The following is a 15,344-nucleotide window of genomic DNA, read 5'->3' as shown; positions in this document are numbered from 1 at the left end:
TTACCTTTTTCTTTCCAATCTGTATGCCTTGTTTTCTTGTCTAACTTCAAAGTTCCTGGTTAGACCCTCCCGTACAATGTTGAGCAGAAGGAGTGAGAAAAGACATCAAGGTCCTATTCTTCTTGATCGTAGGAAGAAAGCTTTCAGTCTTTCACTGCCAGCCCTGGAAGTTTTGATTAATACCCTTTATCCAGTCAAGTTCCCTTCTGTTTCTGGTTTGCTGAGTTTTCTATCATGAATAGGTGTTGATTGGGGTTGGGTGTTTTTTGTTTGTTTTGTTTTTTGTTTTAATGTTGCAGAACAGGCATCACCAAGGACCAAAGTTAACTTAGATTAAAATCACCTGACATCATATATTTTGATGAATTTCAAGTGTCATAAGGAGCCAAATAAAATCCATTTTAAGCAACTCAAAGAAAAACAGCGTATTCTCTGGCTTTGAGAAATGATAAATTTGTGATAATAAACAAGGTATTAGAGGAAAACATGAACATGCCCAAAGCTTACTTTAAACTTTTACACAATACAATATGGAAAGCAAAGAAAGAAAAAGACACAATTGATAAAAAAAATCTTATTACCTAAAATACATTAAGAGCCGATATGAAGACTGAGATCCAGTTCCACTGGACAAAGAAGTTGCTGGAGAGGAACAAACAGAAGAGATGGCTGGGCAGAGACAGGAACGCTCACTAAGTTCTGCCTGCTAAGCCAGACTGTGTTAGTAGTCCTGGCCATGTCAGTAGTGAAAAGTCCACACAAAGCCCCCAGCCTATCCTGTCTGCTGTGTAGTCCACTGAGCAGGCCTCGAGGGGCAGCTCTCAGAGAGTGGTGTCTCCTGAATCAGCCTGGCCTGAGGGACTCTGTGGAACCGCACCCCCAGCTGTCCTACAAGGGACACCCAGACCAAGCGAGAAAGACATTTGTGTTAGGTTAAGTCTCTGAGACTTGGGGTTTGCTTGTTACTGCAATGTAACCTAGCTAAATATAATACAACAAATTCCCATGCTGGGAAAAAAGCACAACTTCCTTTAAAATATGGAAATAACTTATAAAATAAGGAAAATTAATATGACAATGCCAGTTTTGGTGGGGCTATAAGAAAACAGAAATGTACTCTAACATTGCTAATAGGCTTCATGGAAAAATCTGGAAATACAGAACAAGGCAGATAAGAGTTACCAACCTCTGACCCTTAAGTCCCACTCTGGGGAACATGCCCCAAGCAAATAAACTCGAAGAAAAAATAGCTTGAACAAAATGTTCATCACTGCAATATTTATAACAGTAAAAACTGGAAACAAGTCAACTGCTGAAGGCTAAGAAAACAATGGTGAGTTGACAGAAAGGACACCACACGTCCATTACAGAGGACAAGGCAGGTGAGCTATTTTCCATCCGAAATCGGGTATAAGCAAAAAAAGGCAGAGTGGCACAGCGCACCCACTACACATCAGTTTATAAGGCGAGGACTGTAGCCAGGTGTGGTGGCTCACGCCTGTAATTTCAGCACTTTGGGAAGCCAAGATGGGCAGATCACCTGAGGTCAGGAGTTTGAGACCAGTCTGGCCAACATAGTGAAACCCTATTTCTACTAAAAATACAAAAATTAGCCAGGTGTGGTGGTGCATCCCTGTAGTCCCAGCTGCTCAGGAGGCTGAGGCAGGAGAATCACTTGAACCTGGATGGCAGAGGTTGCGGTGAGCCAAGATCACACCACCGCACTCCAGCCTGGGTGACAGAGCAAGACTCGTCTCAAAAAAAAAAAAAAGAGGCGAGGGCTGTGTCATCTCTGTATGCCCAGCACTTAGCATGAGGTAGATGCTCAAATGACTGCAGAGTGATTGGATGTCTGCACCGGCAGCTGCCAAGCTGACAGAAGCAAATCAGTTGGGGACGAGGGCAAGAGGAGTCTCTGGGGAGGGAGGGAGCTGACACTCACCAGCTCATTTCTGTAGTGGCTGCAGTGTGCCTTCTCCCAACCTCCTCTGCCTGTTTCTCGGCTGCTGGCACAATCCAGGTTCTGTCCCGGGCCCTCTCTCTTCACCTCTTCTGTTCCCACACACCAAACCACCTTTAACCTTAAGCCCCTGATCTGCTGTCTGGCCCAGACCCGCATCTCTGCCTACTGGATGCCTCCACTTGGCCATCACAGAGTCCTTGCAAACTATCCCCTTCCCTATGAGCCTGCTCCTGTTCCTGGGTTTTCTACATCAGAAATGGTTCCACCATTCATTCACCCAGCTTCTCAAGCCAGAAACTCCTCTTCTTCCCACACCGAACCCCCCTTACCACTACCACATTCAATCAGCTTCCAAGACCAGACTAAACCAGCTCTTCAATATCTCTTGAATCCTCCCACTTGGCTCTGTCCCCATGATGACAGCTACCTTCGCTAAGGCCACCATTGCCTCCTGCCTAATCCCTAACAACGTCCTAACTGACCCGCAGCCACTTGTCTAGTCCCCAACTCCCTTCATTCTCCATGACATACTGTGACTGTACCACTGTGGTTGGAATGTCTTTCAGAAAGTTCAGGTTTTGCCTCCATTCAAACTCCTTCCCCTACTTCCTCCTTCCTCCAGAGGCCAGCAGGGCCTCCAGGCTGTAACTACTGCTCCTCCAGCCTCACCACTCACACCACGCTCCTGGCCATGCTATACACGCTCCGGCCACCATTAACAACCGGAATCTCCCAACACAAGTACCACACTCCTATCAGCTCCACCCCTTCATGCACACTGTTCCCTCTGAACAAATGCACAAATGGATCAGAGGAGGTGGAGAAGGAGAAATCACTTTGCATAGCCAAATAGTTTCAAAAGCAAAATTATAAGAATCCTTCCAATTACTTTTATAACATAAAGAAGTGTTTAAACTACATGTGAGTATAACATATGTAATATAATCCAGGGTAGGGTCTCCAGAAGTATGGGTACCCCAAACCCGCCACAGTCTAAGGGGGAAGTAAGGACTAAGCTAATAAAGCCAAAGGATTTGTCCCTGAGGACAGGAGTGGAAGCACTCACTGAGCACCACTGCATCCAGGAAGGAGGCACACATTGGCCTCTAAGCCTGGTGAGAGCAGCAATGCACCACAGGCTGACCCACTACTTGGGAGGCTGAGGCAGGAGAATCACTTGAACCAGGTGATGAAGGTTGCGGTGAGATCACACCACTGCACTCCAGCCTGGCAGACAGAGCAAAATTCTGTCTCATAAAACAAAAAGAACAAGTGCTCACTGATTTGCCACCATGTCCCCACAGCAAGAAGCCCCAGTTACACTACAACACGTAAAGCTGCCTGCCCAGGACTGATGCAGTGTTATTCCAGCATAATCCTAGGATCCCTTCACACAGGCATGCACGCACACATGATCCTCTCTCATCCAGCTGGGGATCAGGACTTGAGAGCACATGAAGACACGTCAGCTCATCTCTGCCACCACTGCCCTCGCCTCTGGTGTCCTCACATCCTAACCGCAGTATTTAACAACTGACAGACGGCCACAAATACAGGAGACGTGTGGACCACGTTGCAGGGAGCTGGGCTGTGGGTCCAGGTGCCCGTGCTTCCACTTTGATGCCTAAAATTCTCTGTATGGCTCCATTCCCCTTCATGCCAGTCTTCAGGATCATGCCAGAGCAGCCACGGCCACATACTTCCTGACGACGCCTCCTCTCAGTCAGAGGCACCTGCCCAGTAGGACAACTCTCCCTTGAGCTGCGAGTTTTCCAACTGAAGAGATGCACTTAAACCCTAAAAAAGAAAACTCACATAGGTCCAGATGAGACACAAAGATTCTCCTGGCATAAGCAGAAGGAAAAAATATAGAATGGGTCAGGAGGCTGCCCTTTGTTCAGGTCAGAAAATAGGGGCATTCACAGGGGGCAGAGTGAGCGGGGAAAGAGGGAGAAGAGGAACGCTCCAGGCCACCCTTGGAGGTCTGCTGTGGCAGGTTCCCAAGACAGACAAAGGGCATTATTGACAACATGCATGAGTCAGAGTGGCCCCAGGTCAATGCTTCAGCTTCTTTTAATCCCTCCACTTTCAGGGAGCCCGTTCTAGAAGCAGGACTTCCTGTCACACAAAGTGCCTCTGTGGCCCTTTGTCTGCAAAGGACGAGCAGCCTCTTCCCGTGCTTGCAGGCGGCAGTTTCGGAGGCTCTTCGCTACCCAACAGTCTGACTGAGTGGAATCCCCAAGAGGAGCTGAAGCCCTGGTCTGAACAAGCTGAAAACGCGAGACAGCAAGAGGGGACACCACCAAAGACCATGCTAGCCTGGATGCACAAATCTAGAAGGTCTCTGAAATCTGCATCTATGAGTCTGCACAAGACCCTGGGGGTGGGGGTGACCTCTTAATGATCCAGTCGCCTCAGGCAAAATACCTAAGAGCTGTGTGCCCGACACTGCTCATCGGTGAAATGGAATCCAATCTGCCTGACAGGTTGCAGGGATCAAATGGCATCCGGATGGGACCTGGCACATGCCTGGAGTATGGGGGCCTTCCACAAGCACTGGCCAGGGAGACGGTGACTGGGGCCAGGCTCCACAGCAGCCCAGCTCCTGAGCCAGTAAGCCAGGGCCCCTGCACTGGGGCACTCCATTCTCACAGGGTTGATGGACACTTGAACAACCTCCTCCAACATACCGGCCAAGAGCTAGGAAACAGTTCTGCACAACGTGCCTACAGGGACACACAGAGTGTCCAGAAAGGGTGCCCAGGGCTGATGTTTCAGTGGGAATTCTTCAGCTGGAGCAGCAAGGAAAGGCATCCCAGGTAGAGGAACCTGTGTGACAAAGGGGAGTTACACTGGTCCTTTGTGACCCTCCAGTGTGCACGGTCAGGCTGGTCCTGGAGGGCAAACCCTGGGAAGCTGCTGTGGCTGCGAGGGAGGGGAGAGAGGATTTACAAATGGCAGGGCACTGAAGATCAGACACCAGCCCGAGTCACTAGATACTCCACCACAAGAGGGACTTCTGCTCCATTTACCTACCAGCAATAAAAAGTAGACTGTCCTGATAAAAGCCCACCATGAGAATGTTAGGTAAGCATGGACAAGAAGAGGTCACATCCATCAGAAGTGCTATCTAGAAATGAACTGCCTAAATACCTTCTCAACCAGTACTATAAATATGTGCCTTTGAAGTTTAAAAAGCCACACGAGCTGGGTGTGGTGGCACATGACTATCTATAGTCCCAGCTACTTGGGAGGTTGAGGCAGGAAGATCACTTGAGCCCAAGAGTTTGAGGCTGCAGTGAGCTATGATAGTGCCTGTGAGTAGCCACTGTACTGCAGCCTGGGCAACACAGTGAGATCCCATCTGTAAAAAAAAAATTTTAAGTATAAACCACGAGAGGATTTGGTTTTCAAATATTTTCTGGGCATCTACGCACTCAACTATGGTGCCGCTTTCTCAAGAAAATATTCTATTTCATTCAAAGGTATCAGCTAAACCCAAAGCACTCTACTGTAGAGAAGAATACACAGCCAGTTTGGTGTGACAAACTGGTAAATAAATTCTAACTTGATAGTGCTTTTATTTTTTTAAAAGTTCACATAAAATCAACTAGCCAGTAATTCAGAAAAACAAACAGGGAACTCAATTGTCAAGCAACAATCTGAAACTAATAGGCTTAAATCAAGCATAAAATTAATAGCAAAAGTTTCCCTTAAACAAGGAGAGGGGGCCAGGCACAGGGGCTCCCGCCTGTGATCCTGGCACTTTGGGAAGCGAAGGTGGAAAGATTGCTGGAGCTCAGGAGTTAAAAACCAGCCTAAGCAACATGGTGGGACCCTGTCTCTGTAAGAAGGACAAAACATTTCTTAAATAGTTAAAAAAAAAAAAAAGAAAAAAAAAGGAGAGTAGAAAAAGAACAGGGTTTAAATCAGCTGTGATACGTGCCCGTTTTAACTTCTAAACCACCTTCTTACCAGCAAAATGGGAATAAAGGTGGCTGACCTACACAGAGTAGGAATTTGAACGACACATTGTACGTGAGTGCCTGCAAATGTCAGTCTCCGGCCTTCCCAGTCTTCTTGCTCCTAGTATGACTCCTCCTGGCCTCTCTGGCAACCCCCACCCCCCACAGGGAGGATATGGCTTCGGCAAGCAGGACTTACACACCCATTCTCAGCTGTGCCACTGAGAACTCTAGAAACACAAAGATCTTCAACGTTAAGACTCATACACACGTGCGCACGCGCACACACACATTTTGTGATGCTACCTGCCTAATAAACATTTCCAGTGATCACTTATAAAGGGGAAAAATTAATGACAACTCTATTTATGATAAAATGCCTAATTACAATATACAGTAATATTATCTGAGAAGCCCTGAAGAAAATGTCTTGCTTACTCTCTTAACTTCATTACAATACCCAATACCCTTACTACACACACACACACACACACACACAGAGGCAGAAAGAGCCTGTCCTTTATAAAAATTTGTCAGTTTGGCTGTCTCAAGACATAGCCTGTGTTCCAAATTCTTAAATATTTTCAATAAAATGTTTAATTTATTCTAATAAACTGAGTAAATATCAAGCCAAGGAAATTGATTTTAAAAATTCTTTTGGGCCGGGCGCGGTGGCTCAAGCCTGTAATCCCAGCACTTTGGGAGGCCGAGACGGGCGGATCACGAGGTCAGGAGATCGAGACCATCCTGGCTAACACAGTGAAACCCCGTCTCTACTAAAAAAAAATACAAAAAACTAGCCGGGCGAAGTGGCGGGCGCCTGTGGTCCCAGCTACTCGGGAGGCTGAGGCAGGAGAATGGCGTGAACCCGGGAGGCGGAGCTTGCAGTGAGCTGAGATCCGGCCACCGCACTCCAGCCTGGGCGACAGAGCCAGACTCAGTCTCAAAAAAAAAAAATAAAATAAAATAAAAAATAAAAATTCTTTTACACATATCTCTCCCAATATTCTAAAAACATTTACTTTCTGAGTGCCAGAAACCTTGCTAAGAGCTAGGGGACGGAAGTGAAAATAAGTGAATAACACCATGCAGGCCCTGCGGTCCAGGAGCTCACAGCACACTCAGCCCTTCATACCCAAGGGTTCCACATCTGTGGATTCAACCAGTCAGGAATCGAAAATAATCCGGGGGAAAGAAGTGGGTAGCTGCGTCTGTACTAAACATGTACAGACTTTCCTTTGCTTGTCATTATTCCCTAAACAATACAGTATAACTATTTACATTGTATTTATATTCTATTAGGTATTATAAGTAATCTAGAGATGATTTAAAGAACACTGAAGAGTGTACATAGGTTATATGCAAATACAACACTATTTTATATCAGAGACGAGCATCCATGGATTTTGGTATCCTTTGGAGGGTCCTGGAACCAATCCTCCAAGATACAGAGGAACAAACTGTCTAAACGCTAGGAAAGATAAGACAAAGTCATACCTGATTAGGTTGAGAGGGAGGGAGGGAGGAAAGGAGAGAGGGAGAGAGGGGATCTGCTGGGGAGGGGAGGGGAAGGGAAGCGGGGAGGGAAGGGAGTGGGCAGGTGGGCAGGCACAGCAGTTTGGAGGAGGAAAGAAGGCCTTCAGCGGCAGCCTCCTAGGAGCCAGCAAGAGGTGGATTGACGATTGAGGCTGCTGTCCAGGCTCAGGAAGGGCTGTCCAGGCCTGCTGTACAGGCTCAGGAAGGGCTCTGAAGGCCTCTGCAGCCACCATCGCTGAAACCTAAAGCAGCAGCCTACAGCCAACTAGTGCAAAGTTAGCTTATAGTAACGTTCAAAATCGTAAGTAGCATTCTTATGTCTAAAAAGCTGAACACTTGGGCTTTATCTAAAAATATATGTTTAAGAGTGGGTGATTACCCAGAAAAAAGTCCAGATGGCTATGTACCAAAAATGTGAATTCTTCCATTCAGTGAAATGTAACGCAGCCTTACTTACTGTACGCCAGGCACCTCGCTGGGTCTGTGGGGTCCCGGGATGGGTAGAAGTGACAAGGTCCCTGTATATATTCCAGTAGGGGTCGGGGATTCAAAGCCACACCAGTAGGTAATGTAGCAGGAGGCCGGGCGCGGTGGCTTGGCCAGGCGCGGTGGCTCAAGCCTGTAATCCCAGCACTTTGGTAGGCCGAGACGGGCGGATCACGAGGTCAGGAGATCGAGACCATCCTGGCTGACACGGTGAAACCCCGTCTCTACTAAAAATACAAAAAACTAGCCGGGCGTGGTGGCAGGCGCCTGTAGTCCCAGCTACTCGGGAGGCTGAGGCAGGAGAATGGCGTAAACCCGGGAGGAGGAGCTTGCAATGAGCTGAGATCCGGCCACTGCACTCCAGCCTGGGCGACAGAGCGAGACTCCGTCTCAAAAAAAAAAAAAAAAAAAAGTAGCAGGAGACAGCATTAAGGGCTGGGGGAAAGCATGAAGCCAAGTGGGGGACAGAGAGTGACAGGGTCTACCTGGACAGATGGTGGTCAGGGAAGGTTGTCCTGAGTCTTGAATGAACATCTCTGGGTGGCGGAACATGAAAGTCTGGGCTTTTGCATATCTGTATCACTTAATTATTCTGCCATAAGAATATACTGATTGGCCGGGCGCGGTGGCTCAAGCTTGTAATCCCAGCACTTTGGGAGGCCGAGACGGGCGGATCACGAGGTCGGGAGATCGAGACCATCCTGGCTAACACGGTGAAACCCCGTCTCTACTAAAAAATACAAAAAACTAGCCGGGCGAGGTGGCGGGCTCCTGTAGTCCCAGCTACTCCGGAGGCTGAGGCAGGAGAATGGCGTAAACCCGGGAGGCGGAGCTTGCAGTGAGCTGAGATCCGGCCACAGCACTCCAGCCTGGGCGACAGAGCCAGACTCCGTCTCAAAAAAAAAAAAAAAAAAAAAAAGAATATACTGATTGAGTTGCTTTTGAAAATTCAAAAGGAAAATAAGGCAGCACGTAGGGACCTTCCCTTTACATAAGCATGAAATCCAAGCTTCCGGTAGAGGAATCCAAGAGCCTTATCTTCTAGTCATGATAACCAGCCTGCAGTATCAACTGCGTTCTCTCAAGACAAGTACTTCCGGACAGTCCTGCAAAGCACCCAAACGGTGCCCTTATTACCCTGTACACACCCGTGGGGCCCAGGGCTCAACCTCCTCTCCTCTGTGCACACTAATTTCCTGGGTGACCCTCTCCTTCCTGTGACCTGAAATTCCATCCATATGCTGATGCCTCCTCACTCAGCCTCTACCTGAAGCTCCAGATCCAGCACGGCCCGAGCTGCTGGCTCAGTATCTCCCCCCGGGAGGCTCACAGGCCTCTCTGACACACTGGCCGAAACCCACCTCTTGCTCCTGCATCCCCCGGGTAGGCTCCTCCAGGACACAGCTGCTCATGACAAATGCCCCAGTGTCATCCCTGACTCCTCTCCTGCTCTCATGTCCACATCACACCACCTCTACCTCAAAACAGAGCCACAATGTGGCCGCTTCATACCACCTCTGTCTCAGTTACCCTGGTTCAATCTACCAAACTCAAAACTTGCCAACACCTATTGTCAACCATCACAGTTATTGATACTCCCCACCCTGATTACGAGGTCCCATGTGATTCTAGCCCCTGCTTCCAGCGCCAGTCTTGCTCCTTCCAATCCCCACCCTGGTCTCTGGCTACAGTGACCTCCATGTGGTTCTCCAGATGCAACAGACTCGGCTTACCTTTGCACCTGCCTCCCCTCTGCAGGGAATACCTGCCTCCCACATCTGTAGCATCTGCTGACTCCCAGCATCAGAGACCTGCTCAAACATTACCCTCTTCTTAAGAAAGTCTTCCCCAGCCCTGATACTCCAGCCCTAACTCTGTTTTATTTTCTTAACACTCAGTCTCACCTGCCAAATTATTATATTTTCTCTCCCCACTCACGAGAATGTAAGTTCCTTATGCACCAGAATTTTGCCTTGTTTGCCCGTGTTCCTACCACTGACACGAAACAGGCACATAATAAACACAACCGGAATGAATGATTCAAGGAACGACAGAGCATACTTCTGTTTTCAGCAGCACAGCAAACCAGGTATCTTAATGACTCTCCTGTTGAAGAAATTTATTTATTTATTTATTATTTTATTTGTTTTTATTTATTTATTATTTATTTATTTTTGAGACAGAGTCTCATTCTGTTGCCCAGGCTGGAGTGCAGGGGTGCAATCTCAGCTCACTGCAGCCTCCGCCTCCTGGGTTTAAGCGATTCTCCTGCCTCAGCCTCCTGAGTAGCTGGGACTACAGGCGTGTGCCACCACGCCTGGCTAATTTGTGTGGTATTTTTTTAGTAGAGACGGGGTTTCACCACATTGGCCAGGATGGTCTCAATCTCCTGACCTCGTGATCCGCCCGCCTGAGCCTCCCAAAGTCCTGGGATTACAGGTATTGAGCCACTGCGCCCAGCCTATTTATTTATTTTTTTTGAGATGGAGTCTTGCTCTGTTGCCCAGGTTGGAGTGTGCTGGAGCAATCTCGGCTCACTGCAAGCTCTGCCTCCCAGGTTCAAGCAATTCTCCTGCTTCTGCCTCCTGAGTAGCTGGGATTACAGGTGTGTGCCACCAAACCCAGCTAATTTTTTTTGTATTTTTAGTAGAGACGGGGTTTCTCCATGTTGGACAGGCTGGTCTTGAACTCCTGACCTCAAGTGATCCACCGGCCTCGGCCTCCCAAAGTGCTGGGATTACAGGCATGAGCCACCATGCCCAGCCCTTAAAGGATATACTTTTAAAAGAAAGAAATTATTTCAGATGGAAAGCCCCAAAGCACAAGAAGAATGGTAAGCAAATATGCAGGTAAAATATATTGGATAAATCTAAATAGCATTAACTGTATAAAAGACAGTGGCAAATTTACAGGATTTAAAAAATCAGAAAAAAAAACTGGACAAGTTGAGAGGGCACATGGAGTTAAAATGTTTTCTATCCTTCCATTATTCAAGAGAAGGGTAAAGATATTACTTTAGACTTTGTTAAGTACACAAAAATATCTAGGATAACCACTAAAGGAGCAGGCTGAGAATATAAATTCTAAACTAAGAGAGAAAAAACAAATGCATTGGAAAGTGGGCACAGTGAAATGCAATCAAAACAAAAGACAGAATACAAATCTCACCAGAAGAACTATAGTCAATAGAAATTACAGGAATAAGAAAAAACTGCATGTCTATGCAAACTGCATTGAAGGGCCTAGCTACTGCAATAAGAAAAATAACTAAAAGCTATAACAATCAGAAAAGAAACATAACAGCATTATTAGCATTAATAAACCATTATATGGTTTTAGCATGGCTGATGAACAGAAGGCGGCAATTTACCTAGAACGAGAGCTCTCGGCTCCAATTTGAGAGCTATATATTTAAATGCAGTACTAAGGGTTTCATTTAACATGAGGAAAAAAACTTTGTCTTCATTTTATAGCTGAAGAAACTAAAATTCAGAGAGGTTAAATAATTTGTTCAAAGCCACCTGGCAAGTAAGTGGCTAGTTTTGAAATTAAGACAATCTGTCCCCAAGGTTTAACCACTATACTATGATGTCTCGACACACGACAAACATACATGTGCCCTCTCAGAGGCAAGCATGACTGTGTGATCACAAGGACACTGGAGGAAAAAGAGAAGAAATTCACCTGAGGAAAGCCAGGGAAGAGGGGCATGCTTAGAGCAAGGATGGTATTCTGGAGAGAATAAGAACAGCACGTACAAAGGTTAAAAGGCATGAGGCTGGGTGCGGTGGCTCATGCCTGTAATCCCAGCACTTTGGGAGGCTGAGGCAGGCAGATCACTTGAGGTCAGGAGTTCGAGATCAGCCTAGCCAACATAGTGAAACCCTGTCTCTACCAAAAAACACAAAAAATTAGCTGGGCATGGTGGCATGTGCCTATAGTCCCAGCTACTTGGGAAGCTGAGGCATGAGAATCACTTGAACTTGGGAGGCAGAGGTCACAGTGAGCCGAGATCATGCCACTGCACTCCAGCCTGGGCGACTGGGCAAGACCCTGTCTCAAAAGAAAAATAGCGCATAAAGGAAGGTTCCCTTGGACAGAGAGTGGAGAACAGCTCATCCAGTCTCCAGTCTTGGGCTGTCCAGTATGGCAGCCACCAGCTATTAACACTTAAAATGTAGTTAGTCCAAGTGAGAAACTGACTTTTTTTTTTTGAGACAGGGTGTCACTGTGTCATTCAGGCTGGAATGCAGTGGCACTATCACAGCTCATTGCAGCCTCAACCTCCTGGGTCTAAGTAATTCTCCCACCTCAGCCTTCTGAAGCTTGGACTACAAGTATGCGCCACTGCACCTGGCTAATTTTTTATTTTTTATAGAGACAGAGGACTCACTATATTGCCCAGACTGGTCTCAATGACTTTTTAATTTTATTTAATTTTAATGTAAACAGTCACATGTGGTTAGTGGCTACCACATTGGACAGCACAGTTCTGGAGGTTCAAGTCTGGAGAAAGGGAAATGGTTAGAAGACCAGGAAAGAGGAATATATCCAAGACGAAAGACAGAACATAGTGAAGGACGATGCCAGGGAATGGAGGACGGGGGCAGGGATTCAAAGTTTCTAATTTCGGAGGCATGGTAGGTGATAATGCCACAAAGAGAAAAAGAGAATTAAGAACAAACTGGTTTGGGATGAAAAATAACTGGTTTGGATCTGATAAATACGATGTTCCTGAAGCATGTCCACACATAAATGGCACTCCAGCCACATCAAGCTCCCAAGTCTGCCAGATTCTGACCTCTTCACCTTTGTATATATTGCTCCCTCTGCTTCTCTTGGGTACCTGACAAACCATTCCCTCTAAAACTCATCACCAAACTGGAGTTTCCCCCAGTCTCCTCCATCCTTCATGGCAGAATAAGGTCCCAATAGCTCTTTAAGACTCATCAACCTGCTGCTTAGAAGTCTCTTTACCTTGCTGGACTGTGAGGTCCTCAGAGACAAGAACTCAATCCTAACCGTCTATGGATCCCCAGCACAGTGCCTGATGTGAACTGCGTGGACAAGAGACCAAGAAGGTAAACTGAATGAATGAATGAATGAATGAACGAACAAATTAACTGATTCAGCGAGCCAGCATCCAGGTGAACTGTCCCTCCAGGTAGTGATCTAACAGATGGCTGGAAATAAGCCCAGAGCTCACTCAGGTGCCTGCATGTCTACCAAGGAAAGCTGTCATACCTGGAGATAGCATCACGGGGGGAAAAAAAACGCTATCAGATGCTGGGACAAGTACAGTTTACATAGCCTCACATCATGACTTTTCATCATCATAACAACTTCCACCATCCCAAATGCAAACTCTTCAACCTCAGAAGTTCACTGGGCACACCTGAGATTCAACTTAATGTCTTAGAGTTCAATGTTAAATATGAAAGACTTATCCTCCAAAAGTGGTCTTGCTGCTTTCCTTCATGGCTTTATGGTCTTGCTTTCTAACATTCTTCCTGCACAGTGATGGTAGGATCCGACTAAGTGAACCTGAGGTGACCATCCCTACAGATGGGAAACTAGTAACAAATGTTTCTGTCTTCCAAATCAATAGATACTGGTGATCAGTCTACTATGCCCTGTGCTATTTTTTCTTTATGTGTCAGTTCAGAGCATAGAGAAATCACTTCATTATCCCCAAAACTGTCATGTGCTTCATTTACTTTGTTAAACTAGCACTACCAATCTGTGTTAGGAATTTAAGATTCAAAGAGAGAATTCCAAATTGGGAAGTTCAACACTTTGTCCTGTTAATTACATCAACATTTTGTCAAGTAACCATTTTCCAGCAAAATCATTCTTCCTTGTTCTCCTTCAGGGACTCCACTGTAGAACAAATCCCGATGGGAAACATGACTGAGTACGAAACTCATAGCACCCCTCACATTAACAAAAAGATAATCTAAATCCCATACTATTGTGATGACCACTGACACACATTTCAAATTAATTCTAACTTCCTATTAGATTCTTTAAGTTTCTCAAAATAAAGTATGTGTCATGAGCTCACATAAAGGTTTGTGTCTTATGATTCATATATGACAGAGTCTAATGAGAAAAAATTTAGGCCAGAGTCCCAGGGCTGGAGGAGACGTCACGTAGGCACAATCTGTTACTTGGTGTCAAGGCAGAACTGTGACATGCAAATGCATTTAGACCAGCCTAGTGAAATGTGACTATAGTGCCTTCAAAAGCAATCACTATGGAAAGGCAAACACTGCCATTCATTCATTCAAATCAATAGCCCTTGTCTAATTACGATCTTACCATACTGACACATACATGCTCCTCTTTACCAAACTCTAAGGGCCTAGGATACCGGGGGACATTTCTTCATAGTCTTAGAGAAGGTTCTGAGGCCACCACTAGAATCCGGTCTGGAGAGCTGCCCCGAGCAGAGGTGGACATGAAAAAGGCCCAAACGCCAACAACACAAACTCTGAGATTTCTATGCCAATAGCAGCCCCAGGGGCTGCCGTTTAACCCCTTCTCAGTTTGGAGCAATGACAGCACTGCAACAGTCTGGTATCCCTTTCTCATCTTTAAATCTCACAAGCACAGCAGCATTTATACTAATGTGGGCAGAAGGTAGGGGCCAGGGACGGAAGGACATCAAATGTTACTTATAGACTGAACAAGATAAGAAGGTCAATTATAACTAAGAAAAGGAAGCCAGTTGGAATATTCTATACTTAATATATACTGAAAATATAACAGTAAGTGTAAAATGCTAATTGGGGAACAAAGGTAACTATATTATGGGAGACGCGAACTAAGTCACTGCAGCTGATGAGCCTGCTGCCTCCCTTCTTCTCCAGGCCCCAGGATCATGTTGCCTGGCTCACCAAATGAAAGCAGCACCTCTTCAAGGAGACTGACAGAAAGTACCCACTAGAACACCAGGAGGGAAGACAGTTCTGACACACTGCATAAAAATACTGCTTATGTATCCCACTTCATTCTTCAGTTTTATACATTAAAATAGTTGTAAAGTTATTAAATTCAACTTCAAATACGATTAACATATTTATGAAAGTGCCTGTTTCCCTGAAGTGCTTTTGTTTCAGAAATTCTTCAAGGCATATATTCTAAATACTTTAGAAAATACAAGTAAGGGCCGGGTGCAGTGGCTCACGCCTATAATCCCAGCACTTTGGGAGGCCGAGGCAGGCAGATCACGAGGTCAGGAGATGGAGACGATCACGAGGTCAGGAGATCGAGACCATCCTGGCTAACACGGTGAAACCCCGTCTCTACTAAAAATACAAAAAATTAGCCCAGCATGGTGGCGGGCGCCTGTAGTCCCAGCTACTCGGGAGGCTGAGGCAGAAGAATGGCGT

General features: G+C 46.2%; 1 protein-coding gene across 9 annotated transcripts in view; it reads right to left on the bottom strand.

The window, feature by feature from the left end:
• The window catches only part of PACSIN2 (protein kinase C and casein kinase substrate in neurons 2), a 147,638-nt gene that overhangs the window by 74,079 nt on the left and 58,215 nt on the right, over nucleotides 1-15,344 (bottom strand). Inside the window, exon 1 of one of the 9 annotated variants that reach the window (XM_025398878.1) lies at nucleotides 3,568-3,711. The exons of the other annotated variants lie outside the window; for them this stretch is intronic. The gene's annotated coding sequence lies outside the window, so the exon portion shown is untranslated. Of the gene's footprint in view, nucleotides 1-3,567; nucleotides 3,712-15,344 lie in introns of those variants that run through there. 9 annotated transcript variants of the gene reach the window in all.

The sequence above is a fragment of the Theropithecus gelada genome, chromosome 10 (assembly GCF_003255815.1).
Source record: "Theropithecus gelada isolate Dixy chromosome 10, Tgel_1.0, whole genome shotgun sequence".
Lineage (NCBI taxonomy): Eukaryota > Metazoa > Chordata > Mammalia > Primates > Cercopithecidae > Theropithecus > Theropithecus gelada.
Note: the sequence above shows the minus strand (reverse complement) of the source record. Positions and strands in the feature narration are given on the sequence as shown.